The sequence below is a fragment of the Bubalus bubalis genome, chromosome 9 (assembly GCF_019923935.1).
Source record: "Bubalus bubalis isolate 160015118507 breed Murrah chromosome 9, NDDB_SH_1, whole genome shotgun sequence".
In the NCBI taxonomy this organism is placed as follows: Eukaryota; Metazoa; Chordata; class Mammalia; order Artiodactyla; family Bovidae; genus Bubalus; species Bubalus bubalis.
This window is the reverse complement of record NC_059165.1, coordinates 77,275,914-77,301,956: the sequence shown is the minus strand read 5'-3', so window position 1 is coordinate 77,301,956 and position 26,043 is coordinate 77,275,914. Positions and strand designations below refer to the sequence as shown.

The 26,043-nt window shown below is 37.6% G+C and overlaps 1 long non-coding RNA gene across 1 annotated transcript in view; it reads right to left on the bottom strand.

Annotated features, from left to right (window-relative positions):
* LOC123335102 overlaps window positions 1–25,778 on the bottom strand; it is a 74,015-nt gene extending 48,237 nt beyond the window's left edge. The window contains exon 1 of the long non-coding RNA XR_006553439.1: window positions 25,451–25,778. This is a non-coding gene — a long non-coding RNA (uncharacterized LOC123335102). The remainder of the gene's footprint in view (window positions 1–25,450) is intronic.
* Between the last annotated feature and the right edge of the window lie 265 nt (window positions 25,779–26,043).

The window sequence follows — 26,043 nt, the reverse complement described above, 5'->3', positions numbered from 1 at the left end:
AACTCTTGGCTTTTTTTCTTTTGATGGACTATATCTATCTTTTTCTTTAAACACCAAATTAATATTAATGCAGAATGACTTACATACTTCTTTTGTTGTCATAAACCAGGCTATGTCCTAGAACTTTGTTTTGGTCAGAGTGGACTATTTACTGTAACAAACACTTCAAAAATCTCAGTGGTTAATGCAACAGCTTTTTAGCTATGATCAGTGCTGTGGTAGGGGGGAAAGGGGGGCTAACTTCAAGTGTTCAGGAACCCTGAATTCTTCCATCTGTATTTTTACCATTTTCTTTGCTTTCAAATCACAGAGATCAAAAGTGAGAAAGAGCGTTTATGAAAGAAACAAGTGCTCTTGGCTTTGGTCTTAAGATACATCACTGACACACATATTCAATTAGCAGGAACTAGTGATATTGCTCTGTCTAAATAGAGTAGGGCCTGGAAACATGGTCTTAGTGTGCCCAGGAAAAAGGAGAGACATAAACATGGTAGGCAGCAGCAAATCTCAGGCATAGTAAAGCATTTTCCTAAATAAGGAGAGTTTCCTCTAGAAAGAAGTTCTCATCTCAGATATTAAGAAAACAAATTGTTTATATGCTACATAGAAAAACAGTCAATACTCAGATTAGAAAAATATTCAACAATATATTATCTTCTTACTTTAATGATGGAATATATTTTAGAGTGCAGTATGGATCAAACTTTATTCCAAAAAGCTGGCCAATTATCCAGCACTATTTAATGATTAATTTGAACATTTGACATGTTATCTTTATCATGCAAAGAGAGTTTCTTAGATATCAATTCTATTTATAAATCTAACTCTGATGCTAGCAAAGTTTGAAGGCAAAGGAGAAGGGGGTGACTGAGCACGAGATGGTTAGATGGCATCACCAGCTCAATGTACATGAGTTTGAGCAAACTCTGGGAGATAGTGAAGGACAGGGAAGCCTGGCATGCTGTAGTTCATGGGGTCACAAAGAGATGGACACAACGTAGCAACTGAAAAACCACATCTGTGGATACAACCAACTGCTGATGGTGTAGTATGGCAGTATTTCATCTTGAAGAGTAGTAGCTGCATATCAAGTGGACTCACACAGTTCAAAATCCACATAGTTCAAGGGTCTTCTGTATGAATGTTACAGCTTTTTAATTTAAATTATAAAGCTACAGATTATTGTAAGTGTTAGTTGCTCAGTCATGCCCGACTTTGTGACCTCACAGACTGCAGCCCACCAGGTTCCTCTGTCCATGAGATTTTCCAGGCAAGGATACTGGAGTGGGTAGCCATTTCCTTCGTCAGGGGATCTTCCCAACCCAGGGATCGAACACAGGTCTCCTGCACTGGAGGCAAATTCTTTACCGACTGAGCTACAAGTTTATTGTAATATATACCATTAAAGCCATCCTTTATCCTACTCAAAATATTCCCTCCTCTGCTCATTTTCCATATATCGATTATATAGATCAAATTTTCTGTTTGGAGACATATTTCTTCTGCCTGAAGAACTTCTTTTAATACTTCTTTTAGCACTGATCAGCTGGTTATAAATTGTCCCCATGTTTACATGTTTAAAAGTGTGGCTCAGATGGTAAAGTATCTGCCTGCAATGCGGGAGACCTGGGTTTGATCCCTGGGTCAGGAAGATCCCCTGGAGAAGGAACCGTCAACCCACTCCAGTACGCTTGCCTGGAAAATTCCGTGGACAGAAGAGCCATGTAGGCTATAGTCCATGGGGTCGCAAAGAGTCGGACACGACTCAGCGACTTCACTTCACTTTACATGTTTATCCTTTGTTCTCTTTTATTTTTAATGAATTTGCCTTTGTTATTTTGGGGGGATTATTTTGTTGTTTTCTTATTTTACTGAAATTGTGACTGAAGATATTTGTAGATTCACTTGCAGTTATAATGAGTAATACACAAAGAACCATTGTATGCAAATCCAAGTTCCCCCCATGGTAACTTTTATACACTATCACACAGTATCATACCAGGATACTGACATATCGAATACAATGTTACTGAATCTTGTTCAGATTGCCTTGGTTTTACTTATACTCAATTGGATGTGTGTGTGAATGCTTGTGAATGTATGTGTATATTAAGGTCTACACAAATTTATCAGTTGTGTAAGGTTTGTGGATTTCTTTTCCATTTTTGAAAAATATTTCTTCTAGATATAATTGACTTAAAAACAAACAACAAAAAACTCTTTAAAGGTGTCACTCCATTTTCTCCTGGCTTTTCTGATTTCTAATTAGAAGTCAGTTGATACTCGTATTTTTCTTCTCTGTATATAATGTGTCCTTTTTCTCTGGCTGCTTTCAAGATTCCTTTAGTGTTTTATTTTCAACGGTTTGAATATGAGATGTGTGTACGTGTGTGTGCCCATGTGTGTGGTTATAGAGAAGGATAAAACCTAATCCATGGATCCTTAGAAGGAATAGAAATTCCTAAGTAGATTAAAGTTGCTTGCAGGAGTAGAGAACATTAAAGCTTCCTCCTGTGAGAGGACTGTCATTCTTTGACCAGATTGCCCATTGAGCCTGTAATAGAGGAGTTGGCATATTTTTTTACCTCACTTCATTCCACTTTAGTTCACATTTATCATTATCACATATCTATTTTTGGGGGGATTTCCTTTCACCAGATCATGACTACCTTCACCGTAAGAGGTCCACCTTGAGATACTGTTTTTCTTGTCCTGCGAGACTAAGCAACAGCCTATATGTAATAACATTTTTACATTTCCATTGACATTCTATAACTGCACAAACAGTACAATTATAGGCTGATGAGAGCATTACATTGTGATTAATGCTTACTTGAACAAAATGTATACTTGTTACATTCATCAAATATCCACAGTTGCATTGCAAAGCAGTTCATAGTGGCTATGAACCAAAGAAATGAAAAAAACATTCTAGTATAAATGTTCCTATGTTTATAGTCAAAGAGAAATAAAATTTAGCAGTATCTGATACCAGTGACAATTTTGAGAAAATCATAATAAAGTCATAAGTCCTAACCGCCTACTCTCTCGTACAGATTGCAGGAGATACCATTAAATATAACACTCCTCTTGAGGGAATAGTGACCTAATCTCTGCAACTCTATTTCCATGAAAGAAGACCACTGAGCCCTAGCATTTATTCACTTATTCAGCAAATGTTTACTGATGTGTTCATCAATGTATTTATGAGCTAGGTAATGAGTGAGATGTTTCCTAATAAGCACTGGACTACAGTGCCAAGCGCCTGCTCTCATTGATTTTATATCTACTAATAAGCTTTCATGAAATTACGAAGCAAATATATAAGTATATACATTTTAATGACTCCATTCCTCTGCTCTTCTAGCCCAGAACAACAACAGAAAACCAGTTGTCCTAACTCCCACTATTTCCCTTCTAAAAGAATATATGATTTGTGCTTAACAATTCATTCCATCTGATCATCACATATACAAGCTATCCCTATGCTGCAGGACGATGGAACAGTGCCCACATCTTCCTTTTTGACAGCTGCTTTAGTGTATGTTCTATGGCTACATATTTGCTGACAAGGGTGTAAGAGGTTTACAGATGAGTCAAGATGAGAACTACAAATGTGCTGCCTTGGGAAGAGCCTGATGTTACAGAATAAATTCAAATGAAGCATTTAGAACCACCCAGACCGCATACAATACTCTTAACTTGTGTTTACAAACCAGGAAAAAAAATGCTCTCCAAGGATCCACACACATTAAATGGAAGGAGCTAACTGGAGAAGTGCTCTAGAACTTGCTGCTTTGTCAGCAGTGACTAAGCAGTTTACATAGACATACGTACTGAGGATTCATCTTATTTTTAGAGCCATTTATTTGAATCATTTTCTTCCTTAGGAAGTCTATCTATAAAGGAATTAAAGTAGCATAATGGTAAACCCATTTTAGTTGTAATTTTGCAATAAACAGGGCAAATCACATTTTATTAATGTTTTATTGCAATAATCCTAATGAAGTATTATCAACATTATTTTAGATATGAGCAATGAGCTCAGATTAGAGCAGCAATTTGTTCAAGTTTACATGGCTAAAACGTAAATGAAGCAGGAATTTAAACACATCTAAATTACAACCAAAACTTTTGAGTTTTTTACACCACATTAAACTGGATGTACTTTATGCCATATTGGTAAACATTAACAGCAAAAAAATGATTCTCTAATTACTTACATTGTTCAACCATATAAAGCATAATTCAACAAATTTGAAAAAAAATAATTTAAAACCTCAGAATAGAAGTAAAGATTTAGTTGGTTCATTATAATGTGAGATTAAGGAAACTGTGGTCTAGAGGAATGACCTGAGAGAACAGACTGTCATAGGCTTAATACTGACTATCAAATATACCCAGGTCCTAATCACTAGAACTTGTGATTGCTAATTTACTAAGGCAACAGAGACTCTGGAGAAGTTAAGGATATTGATATATGGAGATTATTCTGTATTATGTGGATGACTCATGCACGCAATTACAAGTGTTCTTATAAAATGAGAGGCAGGGATATTTGAATACAAAGGAGAAGGTAACAGGACAAGACCAGAAAAAGATTTGAAGATGCTATGCTGCTGACCTTAAAGACTGAGGAAGGGTCATGCACCAAGAAATTCAGCTCTCGAATCTAGAAAAGTTAAGGAAACTACATAGGAAGAGTTCAGTTCAGTTCAGTTCAGTCACTTAGTCGTGTCCGACTCTTTGCGACCCCATGAATAGCAGCACGCCAGGCCTCCCTGTCCATCACCAACCGCCAGAGTTCACTCAGACTCACGTCCATCGAGTCAGTGATGCCATCCAGCCATCTCATCCTCTGTCGTCCCCTTCTCCTCCTGTCCCCAATCCCTCCCAGTATCAGAGTCTTTTCCAATGAGTCAACTCTTTGCATGAGGTGGCCAAAGTACTGGAGTTTCAGCTTTAGCAGTATTCCTTCCAAAGAACACCCAGGATTGATTAGAACGGACGGGTTGGATCTCCTTGCAGTCCAAGGGACTCTCAAGAGTCTTCTCCAACACCACAGTTCAAAAGCATCAATTCTTTGGCGCTCAGCTTTCTTCAAAGCCCAACTCTCACATCCATACATGACCACTGGAAAAACCATAGCCTTGACTAGACGGACTTTGTTGGCAAAGTAATGTCTCTGCTTTTCAATATGCCATCTAGGTTGGTCATAACTTTCCTTCCAAGGAGTAAGCGTCTTTTAGTTCTGTGGCTGCAATCACCATCTGCAGTGATTTTGGAGCCCCCCAAAATAAAGTCTGACACTGTTTCCACTGTTTCCCCATCTATTTCCCATGAAGGGATGGGACCGGATGCCATGATCTTCGTTTTCTGAATGTTGAGCTTTAAGCCAACTTTTTCACTCTCCACTTTCACTTTCATCAAGAGGCTTTTGAGTTCCTCTTCACTTTCTGCCATAAGGATGGTGTCATCTGCATATCTGAGGTTATTGATATTTCTCCCAGCAATCTTGATTCCAGCTTGTGTTTCTTCCAGTCCAGCGTTTCTCATGATGTACTTTGCATAAATGTTAAATAAACAGGGTGACAATATACAGCCTTGACGAACTCCTTTTCCTATTTGGAACCAGTCTGTTGTTCCATGTCCAGTTCTAACTGTTGCTTCCTGGCCTGCATACAAGTTTCTCAAGAGGCAGATCAGGTGGTCTGGTATTCCCATCTCTTTCAGAATTTTCCACAGTTTATTGTGATCCACACAGTCAAAGGCTTTGGCATAGTCACTAAAGCAGAAATAGATGTTTTTCTGTAACTCTCTTGATTTTTTGATGATCCAGCGCAAAGCCAGGTAAATTATTCAGTCATGTAACCTCCCTTAATAACATATTAATCCCATTAGTTTATATTCAGGTGTGCCTCAGATAAGTAATATAAAGACAAAATATTAATATAACCACATATGAATACATTAATAGATGTAATTACCTAAAGGATAATTGTATTTCAAAATAATTCTATAAAATGGTTACAAAGCATATATATTTAAATATAAAACAAATTATTCTTGGATTTTTATGAGTTCTTTGATTCATTCATTGTGGCAGAACCAATTCACTGTTCAAAAAACATACAAGCTTCCCATTCTTCAGTGTAGAGTTGTTAATAGGCAAACATTTTCCAGCAAGGAACTGTATTTCTTAATTTTCCTTACAGCTAAGTATGTCCTTATAACTGAGATCTAACTAATGGAATAGGAGAGGAAAATGAGTGACATTTCCAGGCCCAGCTCATTAAAAATGGCACATTCTCCTCAAGGCTTTGCCCCTTCCCCCAACTGGATCTAGATGATCAGGCAGTTCTGGATGCCTTCAGTGAGCAATGGTGCAGCTACAAGTTAGGAGGGAGCCCAAGTGCATAAATTGTCACCAATTGAGTCATACACTGGTTCAATGACACTCAAATAATTTAATTTTAAAAATGGGCAGAATACCGAAATAAACATTTTTTCCAAAGGAGATATTCAAATAGCCAACAGGTAGATGAAAAGGTATTCAACATCACCCATCATCAGGGAAATGCAAATCAAAACCATAATAAAATATCACTTCATACCTGTGAGGACGACTATTCTCAAAAGGGCAAGAGGTAAGTACTGAAAAGAATACAGAGAAAAGGAGCCCTGTATACTGTTAGTGGTAATATAAATTAGTGAAGCCACTATGGAAAACAGTATGGATGTCCCTCCAAATATTAAAAACAAAACTACCATATGATCCAGCAATCCCACTTTGGGGTATATATTTGAAGGAAATGAAATCCAACTGTCTCAAACATCTGCACCCCTATGTTCATTGCAGCTTTATTTACAATAATCAAGATACAGAAATAACCTAAGTGGCCATCAATGATGAATAAAGAAACTGTGTTGTATACAGTAGAATAGTATTCAACCACAAAAAAGGAAACCCTGCCCTTTGTGACAACATGAATGAACCTGTTATGCTAAGTGAAATAAGCAAGAGAGAGAGAAAGACAGTGTACGAACTCACTTATATGTGAAATTTAAAAAAAAAAAAGAAAGAAAAAACCTCATAGGAAAAGAGAACTGAATGGTAGTTTCCTGGGGGTCTGAGCAAGACAGGGAGTAAGGTGACAATAGGGTACAAACTTCCAGTTATGTTCTGGGAATGTAATGTTCAACGTGGTAAGTGTATTTAACAATACTTTATCATTTATTTGAGAGTTGCTACGAGTAGATTTGAAAAGTTCTCACCACACACCAAAGAAATATAACAATGTGAGACAATGGGCATGCTAACTAACTTTATTGTGGGTATGCTAACTAATGATTGTGGCTATCATTTTGCAAGACAAAGTGACTACATTATACATCTTAAAAGGTGCAATTTAAATAGTAATTATTTTGCATGCTTTACTATTTATACAGACTTCATATTTGAACAAGAAAACAAGTAATTTGTTGGGAGAATGCATCAACTGTGGACATCCGCACATTTGGAGCCTATCTGGTAGGTAATTTGGGATGCTGGGGTAGACTTCACTCTGTGGTAGTCAATACAAGAAGATCCCATCAGAGCTGTGGTCTCCTTCTGAGCCAAGGATAAGTGCAGCCTCTTAAGCCTGTAAGTCACAGCCTAAACATCACAAACGTACCCAAATTTAGGGAAGCTGATTACTCAAATTATAGGTCATTGTCCTCCAGATAAACAAACAACCTCAGTAGCATAATTCAGTAAACACAAATGTAGAAAATAATAGGAAATGACACTAGTAATGTGTTGTTTTAAATAATTTACAAACTTAGTGAGTGCCTCATGGGATTAAACCCCAAAAAGAGCCCTGATCTTCTAACAACCAGACTACAACCTCTTGGGGATCAGTGCTGATGTCCACTTTCTGCTCTGAAGCAGAATTTCAAGTATAGTAAGACTAACGGAGCACTAGTCATTCTGTTTAACAAAAATGAAAGCCTGTTCACAGATCCAGAGCATGTAATGATTTAAGAGTAGATGACTAGGCCAAAGAATGACAGTAAATGACAATGCGTGCTGTGCTTAGGCACTCAGTCATGCCTGACTCTTTGCAACCCCATGGACAGTAGAACATTGGAGTGGGTTGCCATGCCCTCCTCCAGAGGATCTTCCAAACCCAGGATCGAACCCAGGTCTCCCGCATTGCAGGCAGGTTCTTTACTATCTGAGCCACCAGGGAAGTCAATTGAGGGTTAGAGAGTTGAGATTTGATACCCCAGAAACAAGACTATGTTATTTACACTGTTACGAAGACTGCTCCCCAAATTGAAGAGTGGTACTAATGTTATAAGGGTTTAAAAGGGCTAAAGAAGTAACTTTTCTCAAAGTTTTTTTTTTCCCCCCAAAGAATCACTTCCTGTCCAGATTAACTGAATGACCTCCTTCTATTCTTGCCTCCAGTCCTGTCCTGCTGTAATATATTCTCCACACTTCAGACAGTGAACTTTCTGAAATGTAAATCAGATCACATCTTTCCACTGCTTTAAAATTCAATTGGCTGCCTGTAGCCTAGAGGATCAAGTCCATACTTTTTTCTTGTGTCTCAGTTTGAAACAAGTATTTGGGTACAATTTGGTTTTTTGCAGGTACGCCCAAGAGGCACAAATGATGAAATGATAAAAGAGAGACAGGGAAGGGAGAAAAGTCTGTAAAGGATGTGTTAACACGTAGTTAGCTTTGCAGGTACCTGGGGCTCAATTCCACTGCAGACTCCCTGTGTGTGGACCAAATCTTAAAAAATTGTTTAGGGACTGGAGCGTTTACTCATTGACTACCACCACCATTTACTGAGGATGCTTCAAGACATATTAATACCCTTCCCAATTGGTACTCTTGAAAAGGATATATCTCCCCTGATTTGGACAAAGACCTCAGGTACTAAAGGGAGAAGCAGATACTTCTGTGATGCAAAGACACGGTCTCATCCTTCAGCCGCAGGTGAACTCAGGAAGGCTGAGGTGAGATGGGGAAGTGCATTCACGAGTTTACTTCATGTGGCAGGGCAGACCCTTGTGGTTTGGCAAGGAACTCAGCAAATTTATCTCTGGCTATTTGATCCTATAATCCACCCATAATGAACTAACACAGTTTCCTGGATGGACTACACCTTTCTAAAACTCCAAATTCCTAATTGGACAATCTGGTTCTCTTCTCTCTGTGCCCACTGCAGCTGGTTCATATTTTATGAGGGTGCTTATCTAGCATTATGCAACAATAATAATTTACATAGTGAATCTATCACAGAGAATGGCATAGAAGGAGCACTCTTATGTTTACTGAATGAAGACAAAAAGAACAAAACAATCCCTTGGACGGTGGTGAGATTGCTGACAGAACAAATAAACACACTTAGTCTGATGGGATCATGCAGAATAATCCCATCTGTAAGGGAGGCAGAGAAAGTATGTTGCCAGCATATCGAATCCCAGTGTTCCAACACTTCTGGACAACACTGTGACAGGTAGACAAACCAAATCTGTAAATATAGCTAAGAAAAACATGGGTGAAGCTTTTCCAGCTCAAATTTAGTGTCTGCCCTGAGTCTGAGGTTCTTAGAAGGACCCAAATGATATGCTCCTTTTATTTCACATCTAAGAGATATTGCTAAATACCCAAACTGGATGCATTCACCATTAGTAGATTCAGAGAGAGCTCCAGGGAGCCTCACAGCTACTGCTACTTACTTGGCAAAGTTATCACTTCTGCCTCCATAAAGATATTACAATGAATCAGGGAAGGAAAGATCCAATTGAGAAACTCAAATGTTCAGATTCATTGAAAGATCAGCTGTTATCCTTATGGGTATCCCCTTGTGTGTTATTTGTTGTTTCATTGAAATGTCAGAGGCAGGGTGTGGTGCATGATTTGTAGGGTGGCCCATGAACCTGTTGATCTTGCTTCCAAACCCAGGAAGCAGGCTTTCTTTGAGCTCATCTGCTTCTTATAGTTGGCCTGATCCTACTAGGCTGGTGCTATGTCTTGGCAGGATACTCATCTGGGCACCAGTAATTGTCATAGGACTCTTCTCATTTCCTGGGACCTGCTCAGGAGCCATGCTGTAAGTTTGAAGGAATAAGAGATGCAGGTACTGGAGTTTTGTGAGGATAAGGACAGATTTTAGAATTGATGTATTTTAAATACAGCTTTGGGCTTCTCCAAAGAAGACACAGCAACCCACACCAGTATTCTGGCCTAGAGAATCCCTTGGACAGAAGAGCCTGGTAGGCTACAGTCCATGGGGTTGCAAAGAGTCGGACACAACTGAAGTGACTGAGCACACACGCCAATACACCTTTAGCTGAAGTGAAGGCAAGATATCAAAGCCAGTCTTTTTTAGCCAATTGACTGGAATTTCTGTTTTGTTAGATTTTCTATTTAGAAATGAAACATCCTTTGGCCACACAGGCATCAGTAAGTTCATAAGTAGGTGACTTGGGGTCACGGTCCAGAGCTATCCATTGGAGGGCTTCTGGTTCCAAGGTTTCTTTTTTTAATTTACTTGTTTTTAATTGAAGGATCATTGCCTTACAATATTGTGTTGGTTTCTGCCATATATCAGCATGAATCAGCCATAGATATATATGTGTTCCCTCCCTCCCACCTCCGGCCCCCCCACCCCTCTAGGTTGTCACAGAGCCCCAGTTTAAGTTCCATGAATCATACAGCAAATTCCCACAGGCTATGTATTTTACATATGGTGATATATATGTTTCCATGCTGCTCTCTCCATTCATTCCACCCTCTCCAAGGTTTCGTTGAGCAAAAAGAAAAACAATGCCTGGACTTTTCTTTGCAATAGTACTTATGAAACAACAGCTACCTAAGGATGCTATGAAACACTCTGCTGAAAATAAAAGTCCCCATACAAAACACTCATGCAAAACATAGCCAATGAAGGTGACAAGGAGATCCATGGATGACACTGAAGAGCATGGCCAAGATAGCCACACAGAATTAAATCTTTTGTTCAGAGATACCCTGGATCAGAAGGTAAGAAAGGAACAACTGACCTGATGTTTGTGCTGCACAAATGACAGATCACAATAAAAACAAGCAGCACCAATGATTGCTTCTCCAGCGACGGAAAGTTTGGGAGTTACAGTACAAAAGGCCAACAGAGAAAACTGTTTTACCAATGTGTCTCTTAACAGTCAAGTGAATGTTACTCATCCTCATTTATAGAGTCTCATAAATACTTATGACCAAAAAGAACAGAATGTGTTAATGACTAAACTCTGACTCATTTCTCTCACTCTGTATGGAGTCTGTTGCCAAAATCTATGGCTTCCTAAATGTCTCCTATAATTATGCCTTTCCTGTTTACTATCTATGTGGTTCACACATACATGATGTCAGTAGGGTCACAACAGCACCAGGACACCGTCTTACAGATTACTAAAACTGGCCATCAGCCGCATTAGGAAACTGGTTCAATGTTACTCGAATAATAAGATATAATCTCGGTTTCTCATCTGGAAGGTTGTATTTTAAGGCACCATCAAGCTCTGAAATCTAGCTGAGGTTTGATAATCCCACACTGTCCTGTTCTCCATTAGTCTGCCACTGTCTCAGCATCAAACTCAATCATTTCTCACCTAGGCAACTACAATTTCCTCTTTATCTGCCAGCAGTTAACTTGAGGGAACAAATCCTTCTTCTTCATTTAGCCCTCTCACTCTATGACATTAACTCTCTTGGCTGTTGTGTTCATTGCCAAGATGTTCATCCTATTTTCCCAATTCTCCCCGCACAGACTAAATTAGACATCTGGTGCCACCCCATTAGGAACTGGCCACTCCTCAATAGTCTCTCATGGGTTCATTTATAGATTCTCCTCTTTCTGATGCCCCTGAGATTCCACAAAGCTCTCTGATGTGCAAACATATGCATTTGATTTCTCTCCACCTAGCTGCCTACAGCTTCCTCTCCTTTTGTCTTCATTCAAACAACATTTACAGTCTCCCTCAAAAAAGTTGCTTTCCCAACTCCCAATTTGGTATGGCCTCATCCCATGTGAAAAAAGAGATGGCTGTTCGCACTATCTGCTGCAGACAGCAAACTCCTGCAGGGCAGTGACAAAACTTAATTAGCTGTACTTTGTAGAAAACAGAAATTTAGCACTCAATATGTATTAAATAAAGGAAAACAGGAAACATTTTTTAAATTCTTGTTGCCATTTGATGTTTTTATGTGTCATGTTTTGAAATTATTTTTCTCAAAATACAAACTGGAACCAGTATCAAGAGGTTTCTACAATAGGCACTTTAAAAACCATCCCCACCCACAGACAATGAAGCCTCTGGATATTTGACTTTGATGACATGACATCTCTAAGGGAACTCTGTGGACAGTCGCATTATTTTTAACACATGCATGTATGTTCTTTCCATTATGCTCTGTGGGTTTGTGCATCACAAGAACAAAGCGTAGATAACATTCACAAATAAAGCAAAGCTACATGAGTTTTCTTTTTGCACCATTATGTCCCTGGCACCTCACTGATGCAGAATAAACCCTTGATGAATATAATGCATTTTTTATTTCTAAGTGATGAGCAGGATATAAGTTTTAATTGTATAATTTCCATTCTGTGCATGATACATTTCAAAGGTAAGGGTACTAATTTGAAGGTGGTTGGTCCAGGAAATCAGGTTTACCCCTGCCTAAGAGTTCATGCAACTCCTGGAAACAGAGTTGAAGTGCTCAGAGATTAAAAAACATCCAGGTCATACAAAAGATTCCTCGGCTGTCTTAGGTACACACTTCTGATTCATTTCTCATTTCCAATAAGTTTCAAAAGAAAAAATCTTCTGTAAAGATATCCTTCATGCCTTCATGGCTATGTTTTCTTTTCTAATCCCATGGCCACTGCCTGACCCAATCCACCAGCTTCTCACAGAGGGTTACTGCAGAAAAAGTAACAAAGACTTCCCTGATTTTCAGACTTTGCAGTTCTACTACAGTATCCCCCATAATCCAACACATCTTTCTTAAACAAGCATTTTCTATAGCACCTTCCAAAACTACTGGGTTCTGTGATTTTTCTATTTATCAACACAAACCCACTCTGACATTTAATACTTTTTGTAATCCGATATAAGAAACCTAGGCACCATTCATGACTTTCCCTTTCTGCGCCAATTCTCCTTCTAAATTAAGCTCTAACCTACCACACCAAATCCTATCTGTTCTCTCTCAGACTTCTGTAACATTTCCTGCTTTTTACTTATAAGACAGCACAGAAATTAAGAGCACAGACTTTTTCAGTTCAAAGACTAGCCTTGGTGTCAAAAAACCATGTAAACCTGGTGAAAGGAATTGACTTCCTTGTAGCTTACTAACTTTATCGCTAAAATGGGACATAATAATAGTACCTACCTCATAGTGTTGCTGGGTTTCCCAGGTGGCACAAGTGGTAAAGAACCCGCCTGCCAATGTAGGATATGAAAGAGACATGGGTTTGATCCCTGGATGTACAGATCCCCTGGAGGAGGGCATGGTAACCCACTCCAGTATTTTTGCCTGGAGAATCCCCATGGACCAAAGAGCCTGGCAGGCTACAGCCCATAGGGTTGTGCAGAGTCGAACATGACTGAAGTGACTTAGCATGCATGTAAAGGGTTGTTATGAGGATTAAATGGGTATTTATAAAGGGGTGAAAATATTGTGTGACACAGAGTAAGTGCTATACAGGTAGTAGCTTGGTGATAATGGTGATGATGATGATGAGTGATCCAATGAATTTACTATATACACAAGAACCAGAACAATCTTATAAAACTATGTCATATTGGAAAATATTCTCAAAACTTTTCAAAGAATTTCCATTAATAACACAAAGAACAAAATTCAAATTCTCTACTCTGTCCCTCAATGTCCAGCATGATCTGAGTCTTGTCTATCCATCCAACTCATCTTGAGCTTCTTACGCCCTTCTTGTCTCCAGGCCTTAAGCTTTTGTTAGTTTATAGAATCCATCAATGCCTTTTAGTGTTATCTGTTCTATTCTCTACCTCTCACCTACCTGACTCCTTCTGAACCTTTAGATTTTGGCTTGAAAGTCAACTCCCTAGAGATGTTTTCTCTGACCACCCTACCTAAAATGTTTTCCCATCTCCCACTTTCACTGTGGCAGCATCCAGCTCATATCGTCTTCATCATATAGCAGTATCACTACCACCATTACTTATCACAAACTTGCTTCTTATATTTGTTTACTTGGTTTTTGCTTATCTGCTGCAGTCAACTAGAAGGTAAGTCACATAAGGGCAGTATATTACATGTGTCTTTTCCACCACTGACTCACCAGCACTACGACAGAGCCTAGGAGATGGTGTGTATGCCATCATTATTCATGGGACATCCTATCAACGGTTTTAATTTTATTCAACTATTTGTCTCTACTCCCAGATTCTTGCTCTCCACTGTGTTCACAACAATTGTCTCCTCTTTGCATCACGGTACACTATATCCATCTCTGAGACTTCACTCATCACCTCCCTTGCCAGGAATACTCAACCCTTCCTGCTTGGTCTGCCAAAATTCTGATGAAGTCATCTTACCCTCGCTGATCTTTTGCTCCTTATTATTTCTCTATCATTTAAAATGTCTCCACAAAATTATAATCCATATATATATATATAACAATATTCTAATTCCTTAATATATGCTGCCATCATTTCCTAAACTAAACTCTGAATACATACGTTTATATATATACTTATTCCTAGAGTTACTATGTCAAAGAACACTGATTTAGAATCAAGTGATTAGAATTAGATAACTTCATATGTATTAGATATATTTATTAGATGTCTTAGATAACACCACAAGGAGGATCTTAAAGAAAACTAAGGCCCATATGTACATACTAAAATTCTTAATATCCACCCCAGCAAAGCTATCATCTTTAACATCCTAACACTTAAAAAAAATAAATTTACTTCTCTATCCCAAAAGACACTTTTGTAAGTTTTATAAGAATTTGGTTTTGCTTGGGTGGTGATGACACCTAAGCATCCCAAAGTATTCCAGACTCTAAAATTTGCAGGAACAAAACATACTGGAGACCATATGGAAACAAGTTCTGCAAGAATTCTGTGTAGTTAGCATCTGCTTCTATCAAAACTGGTACAGAAACTGATGAACTTGGCTTTTGGTTTCTTCTCTCAGGATAATGCCTCAAGGATAGTTTCATCAAGGAATACTACTAGAAAGTGTTTTGCCAAGATCTTAATAGCAGAGTTATATTTTCTTTAAAGTTCAGGGATTACTCATACTTTGTTCTCATTCAATTCAAACTGGTTAACTTCTTTTATCAAGGCTACAGTTTCAGTACAAACACCTGTACTTCTGAACATCAGTGCTACTGACTCATGCATCTTTGTCTAATGAACTCAGAGATCAAGTGTAAGATCAACAAGTGTGAAGAGTAACTTTGGTAAACATTATTGACCCTCAAAGCCAAGCTCTGCACAGCCTTGCCTCTCCCACACACCAATATTGCCCTAGGGGCTACTTTTCCTACCACTCAACAAAAAATTATGGGCAGCCAGCTCTTTGCCAGGAATTGTTCTAGGTGCTAGAAACCTTGCGGTAGAAGACAGGCAAGGTCAGTGTTCAAGGGACTTAGTAGCATTCCACTGGTAATCTTGGCTCATTCTGTGGCTGACAATCATACATCAAGATTTGTTTTCTTCATCTTGTACTTCTCTCAGTGCTGAAAGGCAAAATGAAATCTCCTTCTTGACATATTATGCTTCCTAATTATTTTAAATTGATAGTATTTACTTCTAAATTCTCAAACATTTCCCATCATAATTAATAGAACCATGTTTATAGGTCTAGGGGCTTCCCTGGTAGCTCAGACAGTAAAGAATATGCCTCCAATGTAGGAGACCTGGGTTCGATCCCTGGGTTAGGAAGACCCCTGGAGAAGGGAATAACAACCCACTCCAGTATTGTTGTCTGGAGAATTCCATGAACATGAACATGAACATGAAAATTATTATTAATTTTATATTACAAAAAGAGCCCTTTTGAATTCGTTTAGACATGTGTTTACTAAATTACTGATTCTCATGGAAAAAAATACATAAGCATAATAATTATTCCTAAAATTTCTTCACATATAGATTCCAAATTACTGATCAATTCAGAGTCATTAAGGTTCATAATTTCCATATAAAATATTCCTTTGTTTCAAGATCCTTGGTGAAATAGCATTTTTTAATCATGCCTCATAACTGTCTTCAGGATTCTCCTGCAAGCTTTAGATTATATAAATATCAGTATCCATGTATGTGATATATATATATATACACACACACACACACTGATACATATTTTTATGCCCATATATAAGCATTAACAAATGCATATCAATTGTCGCCTACATGGAAGCAACTGCATGATGCCTTTTGATTTCACACATGTCAAAATGTAAAAAATAGTGTGGTTCTTAAAAATGATAAAGTATATAACAATAAGAATGTAAGTCAATTTTTTTTTTTTTAATGTACACTATAGCTACAAATTTTAAAAGAAAAATACTCCTAATTCTATCCACAAGTATCTTCAAGGGCAATGTTAGTCTCACACAGAGAAGCAATGACTACATGGCAAGTCCCAAAACTGTTAAAAGCTGCCCAAATAGGATCATTCTTATCAATTCCTAAGGCAGAAACAAGAAGTGTGCTCCCCTTTAAAAGTTACCAGTGTCTGCTGTTGGCTCTGTTAGAGGAAACGACTTAAAAGTGAGACCACGAACTGAGACTTCCTACAGAAAGAGCTTTGCCAAGAACCTTAATTTAGCACTGTGAAATCCTAGAGCTGGTAGAGAATTTGAAGAGTGTCTAGTCCCAATATCCTTCTCTGGCACTGAGGAAACCCAGACCTGAAGTCACAGAAAGTGAAAGTGTTAGTCGTTCGGTCGTTTCCGACTCTTTGCGACTCCATGGACTGCGGCCCAGCAGGCTCCTCTGTCCATGGAATTCTCCACAGTGGAGTGGGTAGCCATTCCCTTCTTCCTGACCAGGGATCAAACCTTGGTTTCCTGCACCGCAGTCAGATTCTTTACCGTCTGAGCCAGACACTAGACCTCAAGCTTCCTGTGTCTTATGCCAGAGCTCTTTCTTGCACTCACTTCAGGGCTTCTCTGGGAGTCATTCTAGCACTTCTGGAAGAGAAGTAGTACCCCATTCATGCTTCCAATATTTCACATTGAAGGGACACTGACTGCAATATAGTTCTTATAGGCTTCATTGGAAAGGACTAAAAAAAGCCTTTTCAAACATTCTTAAAGCACTGTTTGAAATGATTAATGGGTAGGAATCACTGATCTAGAACAAAAGTCAGTAAACTAGACTTCTTAGACAAAACCCCACCTGCCATCTGTTTTTGAAAAGAAAGTTTTGTTGGAACACATTCATGCCCATTTGTCTTTGTATTGTCTATGGCTGTTTTCAAACTATAATAATGGTCACATAGTTACAATGGAGACCACATGGCCTATAAGCAGAAAATATTAACTATTTGTCTTTTTACAGAAAAAGTTGACTGTCTCCTTACCTAGCAGACAGGCTTTTAAGGACAGAGGTTAGGAATAATAACAGGCTATAGCTTCAGGCTCCAGAATAGATTTTATGTATTGACAGTAAAGAAAAGACTATTTTTAAACGCACATGCCACCAGGACACTCATTATACCTCATATTCATAATTAAACATCCCATAGAACAGAACATAAACACACATACAAACACACATGCACACTTTCAGAAAAAAAAGCAAGTTTTTTTTTTTCTTCAGTTATCTGCTAGGGCTATCCTTGTTGTCACAAAGTAATTAAGTGATAAATTTATTTCTTCAGCTATGAAGAATTCTTCAATCACCCTTCTGATTCATTCATGCTTCCCCCAAATCCTTGTCCCATGTATTTGAGCCCTGACCTCAAACTATCAATACTCCCACTCCTGAGTCATTCAAAACAATAATCTATTTCTCTGCAGTACTACTGCAATACAATTCTTGTCTGATAGACAATGATTCTTTATGGAATACATCCTGCAAATAGTAAGCCTCCACAAACATAAATAGGTTGCAGACGTTCTATTAATATTATAAATTAAAATACTGCTTTATTTTTATCCAAAACTTAATAAATACGTATTACTTTTAGATTACAATTGTATGGTTATCGAGAGCAGAAACTTTGGAAATAACTGTGCTCCTCACTTAGCTCAAAAATATCCACTTAATGCTAAGCAAATCAAGGGATTGCCTTGATGGTGAAAACTCAACAGGACTCCTTCAGCATTATTCATATAAATGAATCAAGAATTTAGCTTACAATCATGCTATATTTTAAATCAGGACATAACTTAGGTATTAATGCTGTGTATACAGATTTTTGCTTGAGGAAATTTTTTTTTTTTGCCTAAATAAATGTTACAAATTAAAAAAAAATTAGCTCACAAAAGAAGAATCACTGGATTTATTTGGAAATCAATTTATAGATAGTGAGTCTAGATAAAAAGTACCAATTCTTCTTCAGAAAATGTTATGGAACTTATAAAGTTTGGGACAACTTGGGAAATAGTACAACCTCTATACTGATGTGGTAATACGCTAGATGGAAAATATATATCCAAATAAATACCTCTTTAAGTGTACAGTCTCCCATGGCCTTAATGTGCCACCCGCTAATATTTTACAGGCAGTTCCTACAAGAATAGAAACATCCTGAAATGCAATTCATTAAATGAGTCCCTCAACCATACTGTTAAAAAAAATTCTGAACTTTAATTGATTCTGTAAACTTTCCAACAGAGAGCTTTATGTATGCTAATAGTGTTGGCCAGTGAACATCCCCAACAATTTTGCCTGGGTAAGTAAACCTAAGAGAGAGTTTGGCAGTCATCCGCACTGAGGTTTTCCTAAGCCTGCAAGAACGCCTTTAAATTCTGCAATTGGTGAAAATGCTCCTTTAGATACCCATACTTTCCAATCTCTTCATTTCCTCCCAGCTTGATTTCTAGCATTTTGGTTCATTTGCTCTCAATTCAAAATAAGACAAAATAAGCTTACTTAAAATTTAGGAGAAAATATAAAAGATCTGGGGATGCTGAGAAGAAATACAAGAAAAACAAATATGGCACTGGGACATTAGAAAAAAACCTGTCATAGAGTTGCAGAAAGAAGAAAAACAGATTTATTTGGATAAAGAAAAATAGTATATGAAAAATAAATATGAAGTTGAATGGAGTGGGAGGTGAGAAGGCGGGGAACAGAGGAATGAGGGTAAATATGACACTCATATGGAGAACTCCTGGCTGTGAGAGCTTATAAACATTGGAATGATTTAACAGTCTCCATGGGAGAGCTGTAAAATGTTTTGTTCCTGGAAATGTTTACACAAAAGGTAGGTAAATTGATGCAGAGAAGTAATTTAATTGACATCTCTAGACGTCCTTCCAACTCTGATTCTGTAACTTTAGAATGACTAAGGTGACGCCAAAAAAATAACAAGAAAAGAACCCAAGCTTATGTTAAGCATACAAACAAGATTTATGGTCTGCCTCAGACTTTTTTCCCAGAGTAACATAGAGTGAATTTCAAATGCATTGTTCTCTTCTGGTAATCATTTGTTTAAGTGCTAAGAGTGACTCAGTGCAGTTGTGTAACAATATTCAGTCTTTACACGTAATTGTCCGTCTGGCTTTCTTTATATTCTTGGCCCAATTTTCTTAAATCTCCATATCAAATAGATGTCTCATCAGCTTTCCAAGTCTTCCTAAAGCCCACACAGCAACAAAGACCTAGCACAGCCAAAAATAAATCAGTAAACAAATTTTTTTTTTTTTAATAACAATTTCTACAGCCTCTACTAGTTATTTCTATACTCTTAATGACAGGCTCAGCCTTAGTTAAATCAGTTAAAGAACTTTCTTTTTTCTCAAATTTACAAAATGTTGATCCATTCTAATGCAGTTTTAGTCTACATTATAAGGTATGCCTTTCTGGGAAGTAACAGCATACTTAAGGTTTTTTTTAATGTAATATAATGGGTTTGATTTGGAAGATGCATGTTTATTCTGCATTTTCTCTTTATCTGAGTTTAACAGTACATGTAGCTATTCTCCTTTTGGCCCATCACACACACAAAAAAATTGTTCATGCAGTTTTACCATCATGTAAATCTAAGTGAGGCTCTAACAACAATTCATGGTACCAGCATTCCTCAGAGTCTTATCATTTATTTCTCTCTACTTTATATACCCATTTTTTAGGGGTAACATTGAATTTTGAAAGCCAACTTTCAATTACAGCATATTCAAAAACTGCACCATTCATACTTGGTTGAAATTTCCACAAGGACTGTATTTGAACTACTATTTCCTACTATCATTGTAAGTGAGCACTTTTTTTCTTTTTACCCACTCTGAATGGTACTAAATTACCCAGTCATAATTTCTTTGGCCAACCTCTACTATTTTCTATTCCCCTTTCCTTTTACTCCAGTAATTACTTGCTTTCAGTTCTTTTTATAGGCCAACCAATTCATCACATACATTCAGTATTTTCTCATAATTTGCACTATAAAAACGGTCTCTGACATCTCGCCAATATCCTACTGGTCTCACTATTTTTGCTTTTATTTAAATGCTAATTATTTCAGTCTTGGGAATTTTGGGAAAACTGAGGGTCCTAAAATTTTAAGGTCATTAACCCAGCTAGTCATTAACTCTCAAAAAAGGTCCTTATAGGAAAGAAGGTGTTTATTATTCCTGTATCATCTTTAATTTTAAAAAAGGACCTATTTTCTCCCGGTACAACTGGTTTTTATACATAACAGGATTTATGAGTTTAAAACAAATTTAGGAAATGTCAAAGAAGAATTTTAAGTCATTATCGGTTAGTGAGTCATTTTAATTATATACAAGGGAAGCCAATAAGTAGATTAATTTCTTTAATTACAGACAAAATCAGAAGAGAAGGTGAAAACACAACTGTTTGAGGAGAGTAGAACACCCCCCTACCCCGATCTCCTTGGGTAAGCAATATCCAACAAAGAGCCAATCAAGATATTCACAAGGAAACAATTTTACTCATTTCCAGATTCTCTGAAAAGCAGAGCACAGAGCGAGTTTTGTAGTAAGACATATGCAACCCCATCCCTGAGTAATGGCTCTGGGCCCTTTCCCTTATGAGAATTTCCCATCTCCCCTCAATTTGACCAAGCTCAGCTCCCAACACTAATTGGCCATGAGGCCAATTCCCTCTAACATAGAACAACGAGCTGAACATTGCTTGGGGGAAAGTGTCTTTATATCAACATGTAAGTATATACATATAAACAGCAAAGTTGGGCAAAATGCTTATAATCTTGATGTCACCCCTATAGTCTTGGAGCACTTTCTTATATGTGGCATGAGATGTGACAGTATCTCCTTGTGCTTTTCTTGCCCAAACCTGGGTCAACCATTTCTCTAGAGACCCTCATTTCTTTGTCTAGATGAATGTATTTAGAAAACAAATTCTGAGCACTAAGTGGGCTCATTGCTGTAAGGGTATTCTTATATCTAGACCTTTCCAGTTTATAGCTCAAGGAAATACACCTATGCTTTCAAGTCCAAGTCAACACGAGCAGATGAGACAAAGATTCACTGTGAAGCTAATGAGCTCCTTCTAAGGTTCTCTACCTAATTTAGTATTTCTAATTTTTCTTAAAGAGTCTCCAAAATTATATAAGCTGCAAGGCTTAACAAAAACCATGTATTCCTAAATCCTCATACCCTAACACAGGGTGTTCCTTATGTTCTACAATACCATTTATGTAATCTGCCTTCCCTGATAGCTCAGTTGGTAAAGAGTCTGCCTACAATGCAGGAGACCCCGGTTTGATTCCTGGGTCAGGAAGATCCCCTGAAGAAGGGATAGGCTACCCATTCCAGTATTCTTGGGCTCTCCTTCTGGCTCAGCTGACAAAGAATCCACCTGCAATGTGGGAGACCTGGGTTCGATTCCTGGGTTGGGAAGATTCCCTGAAGAAGGGAAAGGCTACCCACTCTAGTCTTCTGGCCTGGAGAATTCCAGTCGTTCAGTCATGTCCGACTCTTTGTGACCCCATGGACTGTAGCCTACCAGGCTCCTCTGTCCATGGGGTTTTCCAGGCAAGAATACTGGAGTGGGTTGCCATTTTCTTCTCCACTGTATAATCCATGGGGTCGCAAAGAGTTGGACATGACTGAGCAACTTTCAATCTGTCTTCTTTGACAGTGAAAACCCTGATTCCCCAAAGGATCAATATATAAACTCACCTTCTTTATCTTCTAATATACTTAAAATAATTTTGGAATTACATTATCAATATCAATACCTACAACAAACCTGCTAAGTCCAGTTTAAGATTTTATTGCCATTCTGTGCTGTGAATGAATTCTAACAAAGGGCTGTTCAAAGCTATTTGAATTTTTACTTTGTGTGGTTGTATTATCAATTTCATAACATCAGGTTCATTTATATGTGTTTCTATTTAATTTTAGGGGCTTTTACTGATAATTTAATCTTATTTTCACTAAATAATTACATTACTCAAAACTCAAAATGATAAAGCTAGAGAAAGCATTCCTATCCTTAACCTCTCCTATCTGCTCCTACCCATCCTGAGGTCTCTGCTTTGAAATGTCACTTTGTCCCTGACTCCTATAGGGAAGAGTAGCCATAACTCTCTGTGCCTCTTTATCATTCTTAAGTTGCTTTACGGTCTTTAAAACTACATTTCACTATAGGACATAATTATATATTTGTGGAAGGAGACATAACAATATCCATTCCATAAATCTGTAGTATATTTAACCCATCCTCTATTGAATGGTATGCAAGTTTTCCCCAGTCTTTCACTGTTGCAGACCCTACTGTAATGAACACCCATTTACTTATAGTTGTGTTCATTTTTATATTTAATATATTTTAAATATTAATCTTCAACAAAAGTCAGTGTATAGTATAGAAGAAACAAAAATTTAGATGTGTTTTATAAGATAACTATGATTTCAAAGACATTGCCTACCTATGGCAGCTTCAGTTTAAGCTGCAGACTTACAGATAGCATATTTTTGTTTCACTTATTCTCAGTGGTAAATGCTTGAGTGGATGCAAAAGCTTGAATACAAGAAAGAATACAAGAAAATTATTTCTAAGATCCTACATAACCCCAATACTCCAAGTATCCAAAGCTCTTTTGGCTGTATAAAATATACCAGTTTGCTTTAACCCATTTTTCCCAGATCTTTTAAGACATTGATGCATAAAATGATAGAAGTCTCTTGGAATAGAGTATTGATATCTACAGGTAGTATTAGGGTTCTTTAATTTGATGTTTACAGCAAAAATAAGGACAGTAATGGATAACACTGATTTTTTTTAATCTGAGTTCATAATGATACTGTGAGAAAACAAAGTGAAAGAGAAGAGGACCAGCTGTGTATGTCGTAAAGTGGAACACCAAAATGTGAACAATTTGGAAATCTAGGAGAAAGGTATTCAAGTGTTCTTTAAAATGTTTCAAAATTTTTAAATATCGGGGAAAGGAAAACAAATCATGAAGATGAGTGTGAAAAGCAAGGAGCAGATACATAGTGAGATGCAGACATCCACCTCTTTCCCACCCTTCTGTTCCTCATCCTACTTTCTCTCTAAAAAAATAAGTTGCAGTAAATTCCTGCTTTGACAAAACCAAACATAACTCCATATTCAGTGTGCTATGGATAATGCATTCTCAAGAGCTATTTTATTTTAAAATATAAAAAGGTACATTAGAGGAGTTCCTGGGAAGTGGAAGGGGCATTTGAAACTAATCCAAATATTAATGTAAATACTGTAATTGCAGGATATTTTATGTGTCAATTTGATAGGCATACTGCAACACAATCCTAATTAAATGCAGTCTCTTTAGAAATGCATACTGAACATACAATAGTAGTAACTTTACCATTAACATTTATTCTAAATCCAAAGGTGATTTAGGAAATGTTACATAACATACATTTCGGGGAAGTGTCAAATTAAACTAAGGAGGGCTGGTCTGCTTATCCTTCATTCCCAGCTTCTCACCTCACTTTTAGATTCCCACAGCTTCAGGGGGTTGTCATCCTAAGCAGGCATTACTTATTCATTCAATTTGTTTCTCCTCACTACCAAAAGCTTATCTCTGCTTTGTGTCTGCTCTTTTCAACCCTCTGCTGCCCAATTCCTAAGCACTGCATGGAGATTCACCTTCTGTATCCGTTTCCTTCTTGGTCCACAGTATCTGCTGGCTAGCCTTAGAAATCATTCCTGCTTAGCATGCTAATTACGCAAATCAGTTGACCACTCCCTAAGTGTATTAACTGCAGCCTTCTGACAAAGATACCACAACTTGCTAATGCCTCATTTACATCAACGTTATTCCCACAACTTTCTCTGGAAACTACAGCCCTGTGCACATCTTTATAAAACACATTACTTAATAGCGAAATTATTTGCCAAGGTCTTTATTATATCCCAATTAGATCAAGTTCCTTCAGGGCAGATATCCTATCTTGAACATTTTTGTATCCCTACACATAACCCAACACTTAGCACATTATAAACTCTCAGTAAAAGACCATGGGACTTAAATATCAAATTGAAAACAATTTCTTTCCGGAAACATTTCAACCTGGAAGTAGACTGTGCATTTCAGAGAGAATTCTTTGTTTTAGGAAAAGCCAACCTAGTAAGCAGAATAACAAGCAGGGAGACCAAAGACCAGTAGCCTTTTCCAGTTGCCAGAAAAACTCCCTGTGGTTGAATGCAGATGGATTCAAAAAAACCTGTTAGCTGAAACAAGGGTAGCTTTATAGAAGCGTGCTCAATACCAACCTTGAGATAATCCAACCAAAGAGCCCATTTCAAAACAACAGAATTTGAGCCATTTCTGTGAACCGTCACTTTAACCCAGGTGATTCTTGTTAAACTCAGAAAGAAAAAAATAAAATTTAACAAACTTACTCAAAACAATTTTCCAGGGAAAAAAGCACAATAGATTATATATGTTCACCAATCTACTACTGGAATTTAAAACCTCAATCTACTTACTATCCTGATCCTACACAAAGCAACAGTAGTTCTAGAAAATAAAAAAAAAAAGAAGAAACTGTCTTGAAAGGCAAACTGCAATCACGGGCTTAGCCTCTACAGTATGTTACAGTAGAGACCAAATTCTAAACCTTTGAACTATAGGAAACAACTTGCAATTCTCTGGTTCTCTAGACCTGAGAGATTCTAAGAATGAAAATGAACTGAGGTGAAGATAGAAGACCAGAATTCTAGAATCCGCATCAGTTTCTTCTGTTCCATCAAGCAAAGCACTTACCTTCACCTCCTACTCTTAATCTGAAAGTTGAATATCTTGAACTTGACATGATTTTCAGGTTCTTTCAAGGCACATTATTTTTTAAAAATCCCATGTCTGACTTTTTTTTATGCAAATAAAAGTAAAAAGTGGTGAAACTGCCCATAAACTGTCTTAATATGTAAGAGTTTTAAGTGATTCCTAGATTGTCCTGTCCAGACCTAGCTCACAAGACCAAAGCTGAGATCTCACGATTTTACTCTCAGGGGTTGGGAATGCTGACCGCAGATTGCTTACAGCTGATTCCACTCAAGGAATTAATCTCAGATGCAGGGGTTTACTGGTAACAAACACTTCTTCCCAAAGAAGAACCTCCAAATATCAGTCATTGCAGAGGTACAGAGGCTCAGCCCTCTTGCCTCAATTTAGGACATCCCTAAAAGGCAGTTCTAGGTCTAAAGCAACCTATTTTAAAAAATCCAGGTGCCAGTATTATTTTGTGTATGTTTTTAAGATTTCCAAACCTCTATTCTGAGATGCAGTGTTACTTTACAATGTCTGATCTTTGCAAGAATTTATTTGAAACTTTGTTAGGAAGAACCAAAGCAGTCTTT